The 15,427-nt window shown below is 44.5% G+C and overlaps 1 long non-coding RNA gene across 3 annotated transcripts in view; it reads right to left on the bottom strand.

Moving 5' to 3' along the window:
- Positions 1 to 15,427, bottom strand: part of LOC139754908 (uncharacterized) — a 136,548-nt gene that overhangs the window by 96,051 nt on the left and 25,070 nt on the right. For all 3 annotated transcript variants that reach the window (XR_011713977.1, XR_011713976.1, XR_011713975.1), the window contains exon 2: positions 5,854 to 6,014. This is a non-coding gene — a long non-coding RNA (uncharacterized lncRNA). The remainder of the gene's footprint in view (positions 1 to 5,853; positions 6,015 to 15,427) is intronic.

Genomic DNA, 15,427 nt, shown 5'->3' with positions numbered 1-15,427 from the left:
TCCACAAAGAACCATTGTTAAAGCGTCTTACACAGAGCCAACACACGAGCTCCAGCACCCACATGCGTAAACTGAGGTGAAGTTATTGTAACCCCCACAGACTGGGTGACACATACCGAATGAAAGAGCCTATTACATGGAAACTGCGATGAAGCTAACGTCACGTAAAGATGACACTAGTCACGGGGGTCATATGGGGAGACGCCAGTAGCGTAAGTGTCACGGAGGGTCACGGTGGAGGCCAGGGGAAGAGAAGTGTGGGGTAAGACGAGGGGAAATGGGATAGTGGATGAAAGAGCGGAGGGAGAGACACGAGAGTGGTGGCTGGATGGCTGACTCAGCAGCTGCTCGCTCGGGTCCCGCACGCCCGAACTACCTGGCAACCGCCGCGCACCTCCTGGAAAGCCTTCAGTCCTAAAGGTTACTGTTCTAGTTATACATAAACGCCCACAAACGCACATATCCATACCTATACATCTCAATTCATACCTGCATATACATACACATATGTACACATGTGTATATTCACACTTTCTGCCTTCATCCATTCCTGTCGCCACCCCGCCACACATTCTTTATCTATCATGTATAAGGCATCGGATCCACAGCTCTCTATGCATAACCAAGCCCCATAGACCTCGCCGTAGTTATCCTAGTCTGCTTCATATGAACTGGTGCAGTCCAGTGAGCGCACTAGCTCCATCCGCTGACCTTCACCCAAAACCTCCAATCACTGGTCCTGCCTTCACTCTTCGAGGGGGAGTATACACGAAGCTAACATTCCCGAAAATCCATCGACTGACGCAAAATTTCAGTGGCTTAACACAGCCACCAGGCCATATCATCTCGACCCTGCTCCAAGCCAAACAGAGACGTCTTCGTCGGCCATGATTGTGCACATCCCATTTGCCCATCAAGATATCATCAGGAATATCATTGATGGGTGTTCTTTCCCTTGCCTATGGAGTATACGAACACCGATCAGCGCAGAAGGATATAACCAACAAACCCTGGCACAAGGTACCCCATGGAACGAGGCCTTATGCGCCAAACAGCAACTACCTGGATTGATCGATTGTTCAGAATCACCTGCCGCTTCAGCAACAAGGCCAGTAGCGACGGATATTCTTCCCTTGACCAAATATATAAGATTGTAAAGGAGCAAACATCTATATGGGAAAATGAAAAGAGGATTGATACAATGGATTTGAATTAAAAGAACATCGATATGTTGGATTTAAAAGAGTTAAAACAATAAAATGGTTGTATCTACAGTTAAAATGATTTAAAACATTCTTTATAAAGTATTGATTTCCTCCAGAAATACCATGAAATTTAAAATGTCAGTCTCTCTTCACATTCTCAAATGTAAAGAAAAGGGGCTAAACTTTTTTCCTAAATGCCAACAATACTAGATACTTTTTCACAACATGAACCGCTGTTGAAGGATTGTCTCCTGTCATTAACCACTCGTGTGTCAATCTTGTCTGTCCGATACTCTGGCCGTCTTACTAGATTATAGACCATGTATAAGTATATATGCCGCGTCAACATCTAAGGTCATCGAACTTTCTTTTCTTTTTAAATCAAAATATGTAGAAATTAAAAAAGTAAAATACTTACATGAAAAAAATATAAAAATCTTCCTGAAAGAAAAATGACCACAAAAATTTATGTTAACGAAATCCTTATATTCATAATTAGAATCAATTTAAAAGAGTCAAATCTTGTACGAAATATTGCTTTGCTTAAGGAAACCAATTGAATCAAAGACGTGACATTCGTCTCCCAGTGCAAGCTCGAGTATATTGGGAAGGGTTAAACGTGGTCTTCTGGATACTGAGAATACCACACACGTTTCCACAACACAGGCCACAGTTACGCTTCCACAGCACAGGCCACAGTTACGCTTCCACAGCACAGGCCACAGTTATTGGCACCTGACACTCCTCACAGTGTGGAGGTTGGTCTCCTGCCTTTAACGCACCTACTGGCAGTACACTCTCATGGGAAAGCTCAGACATAAGGGGTTCCCTGTTACAAAGTTGATCGTGGTATGAAGTGCTCTAGACCAACCCTTCCACCATACCCACCCAACCTCCAAGACATTTCACTCTGCGAATTCTATCCATTCGGAGACTTCATATGCATGAGGAACCCCAATCCTCATCCTTCTTCAGGTGCTGGGATACTGGTTATGTTTCGAGATATTGCTTCTCCCGCATCTTTTAACGAAAGCCTCATCTCGTTCAAGCTTCGCAGTCATCGACCCGTAAGAAGTCGCTGTGTCGAATGAGTCATGGATGGCATTGCCCAATGAGCCCTAGAGAGGAGTTTTCTTTGTGTACGGATGTCTCAGATGGACACCCTCTCCTACATATGAGCCCTGCACCTCACCTTCTACATCATCGGTTCAGTCATCTGACCCTGCTCCTTAGCATGTTGTGGCACTTGTTACGGAAATACGAGCTGCCTAGCAGAGAATGGATGTCTTGTAAGCCACAAATGACAGGATCCTCGTCTCCCTAAACCTAAATGACCGTACCCAAGGTAGGTTAACAACTGACTACCCCTTCTTCCAATTCAACATCGCTACCAATCCAACATCGCAAAACCATTCTTTACCTCATCTTTAAATGGTCTCAACGGATCCAGTAATCAACCTTAACACTCAACACTACTACCCACCAAAGCAATCCTAAATCTCGGATCCCAAAATCATTTTGCACTTCGTCTAAAAGCAACCGTGCACCTCCATTCCAACACGGCCCTGCATCACACCTCCAGAGCAATCTTGCACCTCAGCATCAGAATAATCCTGGACCTTAGAGAGCTCAAACCAAAGATATTCATCACACGCCTATAACCCATCCCATAAAGCAGATTCAAGAGATCTCAAATCTTAAAGGCCAACGTAAGAAAAAAAAAGATGAAATGGCTCATCAAACGCTCGGATCCCATTTCGAACAAGAGAGACGAGATGACGATTAGAAAGACTACTCAAGCTCATATACCTATGACGTGTTGGATACAAATGGCGGCCTCTGTCCCCAAAAAGGCAGAAATGAACAGAAGTAAAATGCTTCCTGTGTATGTAGTCAGAATGTTCATTTTCTCGTCGCAATCTATCATGTTTACCTAGGCGCCTCGACGGCACCCAAGACTGCCCTTAGAGCATAGTGCGCGTCCTGCAAGACGCGAATTCTTATGCTACATTTAACTACGATGGTCAGTTGACCATTGTGCTATGAAGCAGTACTCCCTCTCCAGGCGGGTCAAGAAATGAATTGCAACAATCCACCTATCATTACCATCATCGTTATCCCTTTCGTGTACATTACAGCTAGAGAATGAATTCGAGCAAATAAGGCCTTTCTTCATCTATTCCTGGTGCTACCTCGCTATGCGGATAACAGCGAGTATGAAAAACAAATTTGTTACGATACTATCATCATTGTCAATACCATAATTATTATCGTTATTATGATAATCATTTCAGTACCAATATCACTTGCTATAATTTTGATCAATCATAAGCTATTACTCGTTCTACGTCTCCCAACCCTGTTCGTTTATCATAATTAGTCTCTAAGGAACACATAAATCGACAAACCATTATTGTCGGTCCTTAAGAGTTTACGAAATGTTAATTTCCAGCATCCTAAATACAGCATGACACAAATATCTTTCCTCTCTCTCTCTCTCTCTCTCTCTCTCTCTCTCTCTCTCTCTCTCTCTCTCGTCTATAGCAAACTCTTCTTCTTCCGATAAGAATCACGAGCTGGTTAGATCCGTGAGCCTTCACATCGTAATGACGTAAGTGGGCGGCAACGCCTCAGATAACAGGCTGGCCTCATCACTCTGCATAACATGACGTAGGAGGAGGACGCACACACAGACCACACCCTCGCTGGGCTGATACGATGGATCCTCACAGGCGTGGCGTGGGTGGAGAGGCGCCTATACCCCGATCGATGGGGATCATCACCCAGCGACTATCACGATTTTTGTTGGAGCAAATCCATCTTCTTCCTGTGCACCTCGTAGCCAGGGTGTGAGGAGAGGCATCTGCGGCGTTACGGGAGGATTAGGCTAGGCTCCCTCAGGCCCAGTGGCGCTGCTGGTAGCGAGGGCGAAAGTCACTCGGGTACCCGACTTCAAGGAGACAACAACACAAACAACATACAGTAACACAAGTGATAAGTATCACACAGTCATAGGCAACATATAGCAACACAGACATCTTGGTGTGACATAGAGCCAACGATGATGCAAGTACCACAGAGTTACACAGAAGTATAGCTGGTCAACACATAGCCAAGGGGAAAACAAATGCATGGCACGATTGTAACAAATGTTCTAACCTCATGAAAGCTCATACAATGTCGAGGAATTCCCGGTTCTGAAAGCCACTGGAAAACTTCGGTTCCACTCTTGCTGGGGTCAGTGTTCCATCAGCATTACCGTACATCTGGGATCATCATTCCTGTAATCCGACCTGACAGGGATTCTAGCTCTCTCTCTCTCTCTCTCTCTCTCTCTCTCTCTCTCTCTCTCTCTCTCTCTCTCTCTCTCTCCTCCGGCGAGTACATGTGACAAATGTAGATGAGTTTTATTTGCCAACTTTGGTTGCCTACAAATGATTTGCTCTGCAACTTGACATCATGTTTATCTTCTGCTGTGCTCGACACCCAAGGCAGGTTTCGCTAACATGTACTCGTCCTCATTCGTCCATTTGTGCAAGATGAGCAGAGGCGTTCCTCTGTAAGGTCACTTCCAGCCCAGGCCTCCTGGACCATTTTGTTCTCGCTCATGCACAAGATTAAAAAAGTAGTATCAGCAGGCATTATTTCAGTACGTTAAGTTTATGTAACAATAATCCTCACTTATTCTTGGTGGATTTAACATTTTTCTACTAACATTTTCTATCCCAAAAGACGACCAAAAAGCATAACAGTCTTCAAACGCAACACATTAGTAACAACAAAAAAGCATATGACATATCAAGTTGTGATAGGTTGAAGATAGGACGAGAACGGCTCGATTATATTCTCGACTGTAGCTCAATTCTTATGGACAACCAGTCGCTCGTGCAGACCACCATACAGCGATGTCCCGTCCTAAAGAGGAAACCAAAATCCCATCTACATCCAGCCAGAGAGTCTTTGAAGCACTTCGAACGACACAACCTTGGTAGTGGGAGGAGGAAATACTTCGTCTAACAGGACCCGAGGTCACACCCAACGCCGAGACCCAAACTATATGACGCCATTTCCACGAAGATCTGGAGCAGACTCTCCTTAACGTCTTCAAGTGAGGTGCGCCCGGAGATAATCATGCTACATGTGTCCCCAGTTTACCCTCACATATTCTGTAATCAGCGACCACGCCCAGAGTTCACAAAGCTCCTTTGCAACGCCACCCAAACCTTGCTTGGTGGAAAGTCGGTGACCCAGATTACCAGTAATTACCCAGCTGACTTCCCAACAACTCTGGTGGACGCACAAGACACGACACACCGCTTGTGTCGCTCGAGTTATTAGCAACAAGATGTTGAGGAACGACAAGTAACTCTCCCACACTTCTAATGCTATTACTTCTAAGTCAAAATTCTATGATACTGTTCAAAAGCTCAGTAACTGAATTAATCTATTTCAATTCTAACTTCTGCAGAATGTAATTTCAAGACATACACTGAAGACAGCAAAAGTATGTAGTTTACATAATGTTCACGTGTAACTAGTACGAACTAATTATATCTAATGAAAGTGTAAAATATGATCATTCACCCGAATACAATCCGATCATAATGGACGATCAGAAAAAATAAATAAATCCACTAGAAATGCATACCGTCTGAAGGAGCTTGTTTATGTACCAGCTGCAGCAGAGAGCGAGGGTCATGCACCAAGGGACTACCGTCCTTCAGGATATCAAGGGCGTCACTCTTCATTAAGACCTCCTCACCCACCAGTGGCCACGCACGAGGATATACGTTCACCGTGTGTGCTTACCTGTCATAGAAAAAGTAAAAGAATGAGTTCCTGGCTATACTTCCATCATGGTCATTATTGTTATAATGTTATCATATCCAGTATCATGTGAGAATGTTATGTTAAAAAGATAACACTGATTGACCATCATTGTTATTATCATCATTGTTTGTTATTATTATTGTTCTTGTTGCTGTTTTAGTACTCATGTTCAAATTTATTTATTAAGCGAATCTTGACCTTATAATCCACGAAGTGATAACATTCTTATTTATTGACCAACTTATCTTCTAATTCACATTCCAGTTATGATGAAAAAGAAATAAGTAAGCAACTTTTTCTTAAATTACATGCAACCACCAAAGGATTGTAATTCATTCCCCATTTACAGGAAGACAACAATTCAAACTCACAGCCGCAGTTTTTTTTTTTTTTTTTGCAAACTTCTCTGCAAGAAAAATGAACGACACAGAGTCCCAGACATTGTGGCTGGACGGTGCAAATGTCCCTCGTTGCGAGCAAATGGCACTGCCAAATGGTTAGTTTGTTGTGGTTACAGCTCTCTGGGAGTACGTTAATGTGGATGATGGTAGCCAGAACGGGACCAGTTGATAGCTGTGTAGTTTGTGTATTGCAGTGGGGGAGGCGCTGGGGGGCAACTGGCGGGGGTATGTAGTTTTATGTAGTCGGGGAATTTTTTCGACTATAGTCTGCCACATCTGTATAGTCTTGCGTGCACTGGTTGTTGTTGCATGGTGGTCGAGCTTTCAGCATCATGATGATGACTTGCTTCTTGTACGAGTATGCGATCAGCAAGTTCATATGTCACACAGGAAAACATTGTGCAGGTGAATATTATTGCGTAGTCGAATATTAGTGTGCCGGTGAATGTTATTGTTCAGGCGAATATTATTGGGCAGGTGAATATTACTATGCAGGTGAATATTACTGTACATGTGAATATCATTGTGCAGGTGAATAAGCCATTTTAGACCGAATCTGAAACTCGTATATAATTTAGCAGTTCTTAACATCAAGTGATCCACAACCCATCTTATATAGACGCATTCTCTTGAAACTCATTCTCAATGGTAGAGAGATATTACCACTAAACTAATTTCTATCCCTTCATGAATTGGCTGTGCTACTTTGCATGGTACTTGCTCTAAGTTGGGGGCTCCGTGGGTACAACTCTCTCCTCGATGCAAGTTTTCAGTGTCACCACCAGTCGGGTCCCCAGACCATCTGGCTGTACCTGGATGCGCGCGGGACGAGTGCGCAACGTCGGTACCAAATCACTGGAGATATTGGTAACTCACAGTTCCCCCGAGCTTGTAGCTTGCTACGTACACCGCTATCCTTCTGTTAGTGTCTTGTAGCTCACCACACCACTGGCTCTCCATTCTGCCATACTAGAAACATTCCCCAGTAACAGTGGAGTGTGTGTATGTCATTTACGTATACCTGGCATCGTATCCTGACGGACACTGTAGTTGGTTCCCTGGCAAGACTGTTGATGGTGGTCTACTCTATGTTCTCATTTGGGTCTTCCGGAACGCGCTAGCTACCTAGCATCAAGCGTCCCTCCTCCCTCCACAGTTGACATACCCAAAAGGAGGGGCACTTTCCCCTTGAAGAATCTTCGGTTTGCATAAAGCAGAGTCATAGCGTCCACTGCAGGGACCACATCTATCGTTAGAGGCACACTGCCATGCTCTATGGCTCCAATGTTGACAGGTCTCAGAAAATTGGTCTTCTGATGAAGCGTTTCACGTTGCCTGGGAGACAGTCAGGAATGTAAAGCTCCTCTTGTGGCTGCGCCTCCCAGACAGCGGCAACCCGACTCTTCTCCTTACCATCAACCACATTTCTCCTGGTCCAGGCGAGACGTGCCTTGTTCCGAGCTTGTTGTAATGGTATATAGATGGGAAAGTTTCCAAGACTGACTAAGGTCTTTATTATATCCTCAAGTAATTAACGTTTAAGTTCTTCCTTGTCTCCCGTGTCCTACTTGGGTGACCAGTGATACAGTGCCTGGGTCGTCATGATCGTCTTTCTAGTAAACTTAGGTCGAGGTTCAAGATTCTTGTGTTCCTTAGGGAAGTCGATAATCCAAGCCCCACGTTCACCTTGTTGTATATTCTGGAGGAACTGTAACTCGTACCAATCGCAGTGGGGGATTTGTATGCCTCGTCGCAAGCGTTTTGCACGCGAGGGGTTGCCGGTAACATTATCACCAACCGTAAGCTGCATGGCCTCCTTCTTCATCTTCCGCGACACATGCAACTCCCATCAGGTTGTAAACCTTCCTAGTTCGTCTGCCAGATCGTCCATCTCAGGGGTAGACCGTCCTCATGTGAAGGAGGGACCTAGTTTGGTAATGAACTATAAGCTGCTATAATGGGCAAGGATGATCACACACAAATCACTGGCAACTAATTATACACAAGAGAGCATTATAACGCAAACTGCTGCCTAAGCAGTCCAGAATCCCGTACTTACAGAGAGCTCTGTATCCATCCACCAGGGGAAGGAGAGGAGGCTGCTGGTACTCCCGTAAATCAGAGAAACGCTTGATATGATCATCCTGAAGAGTTGCAGACCGCTATACTAGTGGACGACCGCGGGCACGCAAGAAAGCTGACACCTCGACAAATAATGGCTGCAATAGCTGCACAACCCAGTCTTCCAGACGCAAGATTTTCAACCATTTCCAATTTTAAACAGAGATTTAGTGCGTGCGCTTCCTATGACTTGATCGTCGACTGGCCCAAAAAGAAGAGCGAGTGGAGCTTCTTTTAACCCAGCGTATCACCGGGGAGGGACTGCTGCAGCTAGTGAATGAAGATGCCACCGCACCAGACTTAGAGTTGGACGAGATCGCTTACCACAGTAAAGCGTTAGAACGATGATTACGCTTTGTAAAGCGTTAGGAAGATAGATAAGCTTCGTAAAGCGTTAGGAAGATGGGGGTACGCTCTGTAAAGCTTTAGGAAGATAGATAAGCTTCGTAAAGCGTTAGGAAGATGGGGATACGCTCTGTAAAGCTTTAGGAAGATGAGGGTACGCTCTGTAAAGCTTTAGGAAGATGAGGGTACGCTTTGTTACTAATACTTCAGCTGCGGTTTGTGGACCCGAAAGCCGAGATGGGTTCATATGAACAAGTTAGAATCCACGAGGCTTCATGCCTCATTTGCACACCACTCAGATTACAATATATGAATGAATTGATCCAAGATCTAATAAGGCATTGCAGGCTGGGGTGGATGCGCATCTCATTTTGATAGTCCCGAGATATTTTCAGCCAACATCTGGCCGAATTTAGCGAAAAGTTGCACAAAATACCAAATTGTGTGTCGGAAATATATATACATTCTGCTCTTTCATCAAGATACATAAAAAGTTTCAAAGGTCAGTCGGAACCAGATGATAAAAGGTTTCAACGATCTGTCGTAACCAGATGATCAATCTTCTAGACAAAGGTATTCTGACTTGAATTATCATCATCATCGCTGCAATTTTTGAGTTCCTTGAAAAATAATCCTCAAACTTTATTTTACAGTTCACCTTTTACTGCAATATCATATATTATATATATATATATATTTCTTGTATCTCCCCTGATGATGTGATTATTACACGAAAGTGCACACTGGAGCTTATAGTGTTTCATTTCTCCGTGGACTCATAGGAATATATATATATATATAATCTAAGATCTTCTCTGAAACATCTTTCATTGAACAAGTCTGATGATTAAGCAGTCTCGTACTTATGTTCTCAAGTTGTCTATTTTTTCATTTCTCTTATTCTCTCGACAAGATTACCTATAACATGGTCAAAGTTCATGGCAGGGGTAGATCCAAACTCAGGTGGAATTCAGTAATTCACCTGAAGTACACTGTAACACAGAGCTTAGCGAGTCGTGTTACACTTTCAAGCGTAAGGAAAGTTATAGCATGGTCCAGGTCTATATACAAAACTCAAATTATCCGGTGAAGGAGTGATCGACCAGCGAGAGATGAGCGAGGTATGCAGTTACATCCTTACCTGACCAATGAAAGCTCGTCGCTTCAGGTCAGTGTGGTGTGTGGCTACCTGACGTCATCACATCTTCCTTCGCTCTCATGAGATCCCTCGGTATGAACCTGCACACTTGAGGATCTGGTATTACTAAGTGCTCGAGATTTGACCCCTATCCTCCAGGAAGAAGCACCCAAATGTTGCCTCCTCGAATGAGCATCAGACGGAGCCTATCTAGATACAACACTACTCACAGTGAAGCCCAAGGGTTTCAGGGGCTTCAAGGATCGAAGTATTTTTGGACCATTATCTTCACCGAATCGAGATAATTTGGAACTGCCACTCGAGGATACTTAAGTTTCCTGAAAGTGTATCGCTTAACGGATCAGCCTATGATTGCTGAAGTGGCAGTCTTCCATTCGGAGAACCAGGTCACTATAATGCATCAACAAAAGAATTCTTGAGAAAGGTTCTGTCTACGTCCTCCTTCCGTGAAATCTTACTTCTGGTGGTTTCCACTGAAGTAAAACAGTTTCTCAAATTCGTTGCATCTTTTTTTTCATGGGATTTACGTTTACCCATACAGTTGATATGGACCACTTCTAAGATACACGTAAGAGACGTCTAGGATTCCCTATAAATCATAGATATTTGTCCTTGTCCTGATGCTCGCCGCAGACGACCTCAAACCATTTAGAGAAGGCTCAATGGACGTGCTCTGCTCGTCTTAATCAGTTCCAGATTTTACTACTCCTCTCTGTCCACCATCATTGCTAGTGTCTAGTCACTGTGCAAGGGCGTTACCTACTGTAGAGCGTCTGTCTGCACGTTTGTGTGCGCGTTACTATTTATTATCATTCGTACATCACTGAGATTTTTATTTCTTACATTCGTGTTCCCTCGTCTGCTAACCTTTTAAAGGTAATACGTGTTCTGGTATGTATGGAGGTATGCATGTGCAAGCACTGGCATGCATTCCTGTTTACATATTCGAGCGAGTTATGTACCTGTGTGATTACAGCAATTTGTTCTAACTCAATGGTATGCGCATTTGTGCATATTACATCTTTTGGAGTTATGCTCAATATATACATCTCTCGTGGAACACCAGATTTAGAAAGAAAAAAGAATTTTGATTTAGACTTGAAATAATGGCTGACCCACAGCGACGCTCTCTCTCGCTCTCTCTCTCTCTCTCAGGCAAAATATGTTTCGTATCGAGAGTTGGAGAACTCTCGATACGAAACATATTTTGCATGTTGGTATCGGATACCGGGGAAACATTCTCCAAATCCCGTTGTCAACATTCATCATTTGTAGGTATGTTATATTCTGAGTTACTGTCACTGTCTAGTCTGCACCATCGGTCACTGGCTGACAAATCTGAATATCAAAATCTTGATTGAACATTCAGGTAAAAACTGTGAAAAATATATATATATATATATATATATATATGAAGCTGTGGGAGACTCTCTTGCTTCACGTCGCCTTGCCTGGGTAGCAATGGACAGCCTGTGACTTCACCTGACCTGATCATCCTCGGGAAAACGTGTTTTGTGGCCCATCCTACACATCTGCACCTGTAATCCCTGACACCCACACTGTGTTCGGCGGTAGCAGATCAAAAGCCGCGGCTGTGATCACAGAAGACCTGACCTTTTTCGCAAGAAGAGCCGCCGCTCTTGGTCCTACAGCATGAACGCAAGAAGCTTGAGACATTCGGCCAAAACTTCTCCAATTCCCTTTTGGGAATAGCTACCCCTCACGGACCTGACCTAATCGCCCGTTAGATATCTGGGTATCACCGCAGCAAATCAGCCAGACAGTAGACTCACCACGGGAAAACAAGCATAACACTCCGGTATCTGAAGTCTTTGCGACGAGACTCCAGAAGCCCAGAGGGCGTCTCCTTCGTCAGTAGATGTCCCAACGTGACTCCTGATGTTTCATCTTTCTGACATGTTTCATTGCGATGTCCACTTTCTGCAGGACTCGCGCCTCCGCCCGTCACGAGCAGCAGTTGTAACAAGGGCCCTATGGCCACGCCCACGGGACTCCTGCATCCCTAAGACAACTCCAGGAGCCTCCTGCAACCCAAGCACTCAATCGGCAGCAGCTACACACTCCAGGAACCGCGATAAGGACCACAACCATCTCTTCCTACAGGAGCTTCAAGTCGACTCGGGAGCCACGCACTTCTCCCACGGGCTCCTGCTTCATCTGACGCCTCGTACCATCACCAGCATCACAGGACCCCCGCTAAGCCTGTCTCGTATTACTCGACCGACCTTACTTTGCCTCTTCGTCACCATAATCCTGAGCTACCAGTAACCCATTGCCCTCTGTTACCCCACCTTGTATATCCTATCCAATAAAGCATTGTTGGTGTTTAACGTGTTTCCTGGCCTCTCAGTTATACCACTCCAGAAATCGTCACAAGAACACGGCTAAAAAGCGTTCACGGAAGTGATCCGTATGGCCTGGATTTGAACAGTGGGCTCTGGTTTCGGTGGAAATGAGGCGGCCTGTCGCTTCGTCTTTATTTACCTGATGAAAGTTTACTTGTAGAAAAAAAATGTGAACATTGCCTTGTGTTATTCTCTCTTCCACTCGTATGATCTCTAGTCTTTACGGTATCATAAAAAGTTTATTGCCAGTTTGAAGTTGACAGCATACATTTGCTCCTCCTGTAAATAAATGGAAATCTTGCCTGTTGGAAGTTTACGTTGCAGACATTAACTACAACACAGTCGGTTAGATGGGCACCATTTTACGTGCAGGTATTTGTGTTAGAAATACTCGTTCATTCTTCCTCGTTACCGCCCGGCCATACCGTGTGGCTCCAATAGGGAAAGCCCAAGGCTCTTTGATCCGAAACTGTTCGCCTGGAAACCAACTTAGGATCGACTTTCCCCCCTCCCTCCCTCCCTCCCTCCATCCACCAACTATGCCAAACTCTAGATTCATTCGCGAGTTTGCAAACCATTTAACGTCTTCTCGAGTTCAGCCGAACGTGAACGTATGGCATGTCGACAATATTCAAACATCCGTTTCTCTGGTTATGTCCACCAAGGCACGAGAAGGCAGCGTGACGGTTCGGCCACCACGCAAGTCAAAGACCAATTGGTATCCAATGATGCACTTGAGCCACTGCATCATCCATGACACACTCCTGTCGCGGAGGCTGCTAAGACATTGTGGCTTAGCTTGCTTTCGACAGTCCGGGTGCAGCTCTACGAAGTCAAGACTCGACTCGTATCTTTCAATCGTTCTATTTAGCAGACGCCGCCAGCTACCCACAGGGAACAGTTTATAGGTACGCGAGCTTGTCTTTAGGAGTATCATGAAAGCGAGATCTGCTGGTAGCAGACAGGCCTAGTCGAGATTACGGATCCATGGTGTTCCGTCATATGCCACAAACCATCGGTGTGTGTGTGGGGTAACTGTTCAATCTGGGAGCAACACAGCATCGTAATTTACCGCTATTTCTAAAACGCAAATAGCGCCCTGCATCCCCAGCACTGAGTAATGGAAAGTGAGGCGAGGATTATCGGTAAAATTTAAAAAAGAAAAAAAAAAAAAAAAGGAGACCGTCCCATTTTCTTTGTCCATGGAAGAAGAGGATGTAGATCGCCAATATTTGTCAAATAAATCTTGGCGTGAACAGTGCGGCGCGTCTCTTGCTAACACAATCTCTAGCTTCGTTCAGTCGTTCGGCTTGAAATAATTCAGGGAAGTTTTAATAACATGAACTGTGTCAAGAAGAAATATGAAACCTTTCCTAGCCAGCCTCAGGCACACGGCTGACATGGAAGCTCTGACTGCTCGAGGGAGGGAGAGGGGGTATATATATATATATATATATATATATGACGGAGGAGGGCGCTGCCGTCATCCTGTAGGAAACGTGTATATAGGCTAGACCTCAAGATTTCTTAGGAATAACCGAAAACAAAAAATGTTGGCATCAAGTTCGCTCTCGAGATATTCATAACGTCCAGTGAAAACGAAGGATTTGGTTTAGGTGAAGACAGAAATCTTCACAAAAAAAGAGATTTCATGTGTATTTTTACTGTTCCTTCCTCTGTCCTTGTTTGAAGATTTTAGGTCGAGAGAAAAGGCGTTATCCTCTTAAGAATTCCACTTACGTTAGTAAATTAAAATATTACTACGGTTATAATGTGAATGCCTTTATAATCCATCCATCTCACGTCAACTTACTTTGCGAGCGTTTTACATGTTCGCAAAATGTGAATAATCGTGAGAATACAGTAAATCGTGAGATTTATTCTGGAGAGAATTTTCATGACAAAATTCTTAAGTGATATTTGAAGATTCTTCCGTTTTGTGGCACACGGGTAGCCTATGTACCGGCAAGGACCATCATAACTGCACCATACATATCTGGTGTCTGGTGAGGCGAGAGAGCGTCTCCCCTGCACACGACTGAAACACGGGCCAAACGACCACAATCCTTCATATATCAGTCAGAATGTCGACCGCACCAAGTTGACTTAATTTCACCCGTGCACGATTTTGGCTCGACTGCATTAGAACGATGCGATGAATTGCGCCGAGGTCCCGACTTCACAGAGAGAGAGGAGAGACAGACAGACAGAGCTACACTCAGGTGAGAGCAGATAAACTGTAGCTTGACGCTGATGACGCGGCCTCATGCATTCCTGCAGGCAGACGAAATATACACACACACACAATCGTTGGGTTGCTCTGTACACCTGGACTGAAGTGCCGAGTATGGATGATCACACCACAAGATGGGAATATTCACGAAAGCCCCGTCCCTGAGGAATCTTTAGGGCTGTACCCAGCTGACATGCTCTGGACGACACTCCACGTAACGCATCATCGAAACGTGCCTTTCTACCCATACTAACATTGCCTTGTACGACCAGTGGTGTCGGGTACCGAGAGCAGAGCTATAGAAACAAGCATACTCCCTCCTCCTCTCCGTGCATTATCACATCTCCAGGAGAAGCAGCTCAATATGTTAACAATCACTTCCCTACCGTCTGCCAGAGACTTCCCACACCTTGGCATCACCTGCATCCCAGCTTATCCTTCAGCTCTAACACTCCCCGAGTCTGTACATGAATTTCCAGTCGCCAAATGTTTACACAGCCTCAGGATATAGCGCTCCATTACACCAACTGAATTACTTGCAAGACTTTACAATTTCTTACCTGACCTAATCAAGCTCCTTTGTTCCATCATCAGCACTTCTCTCCAGATGTCAGGATGTCCAAGTAAATGGAAGATTTCACAAGTTTCCCCAGTTGTAGAGTCAACAAATCCCACAGCCTCATCGAGTTACGAACCATTCTCATCACTCCAATCTCTAAACTGTTCTGCGAATGTTTTATCTTCATTTAGGCTTACATGGACACCGT

The sequence above is a fragment of the Panulirus ornatus genome, chromosome 18 (genome assembly GCF_036320965.1).
Source record: "Panulirus ornatus isolate Po-2019 chromosome 18, ASM3632096v1, whole genome shotgun sequence".
Taxonomy (NCBI): Eukaryota; Metazoa; Arthropoda; class Malacostraca; order Decapoda; family Palinuridae; genus Panulirus; species Panulirus ornatus.
This window is presented reverse-complemented; position numbering and strand designations above follow the sequence as displayed.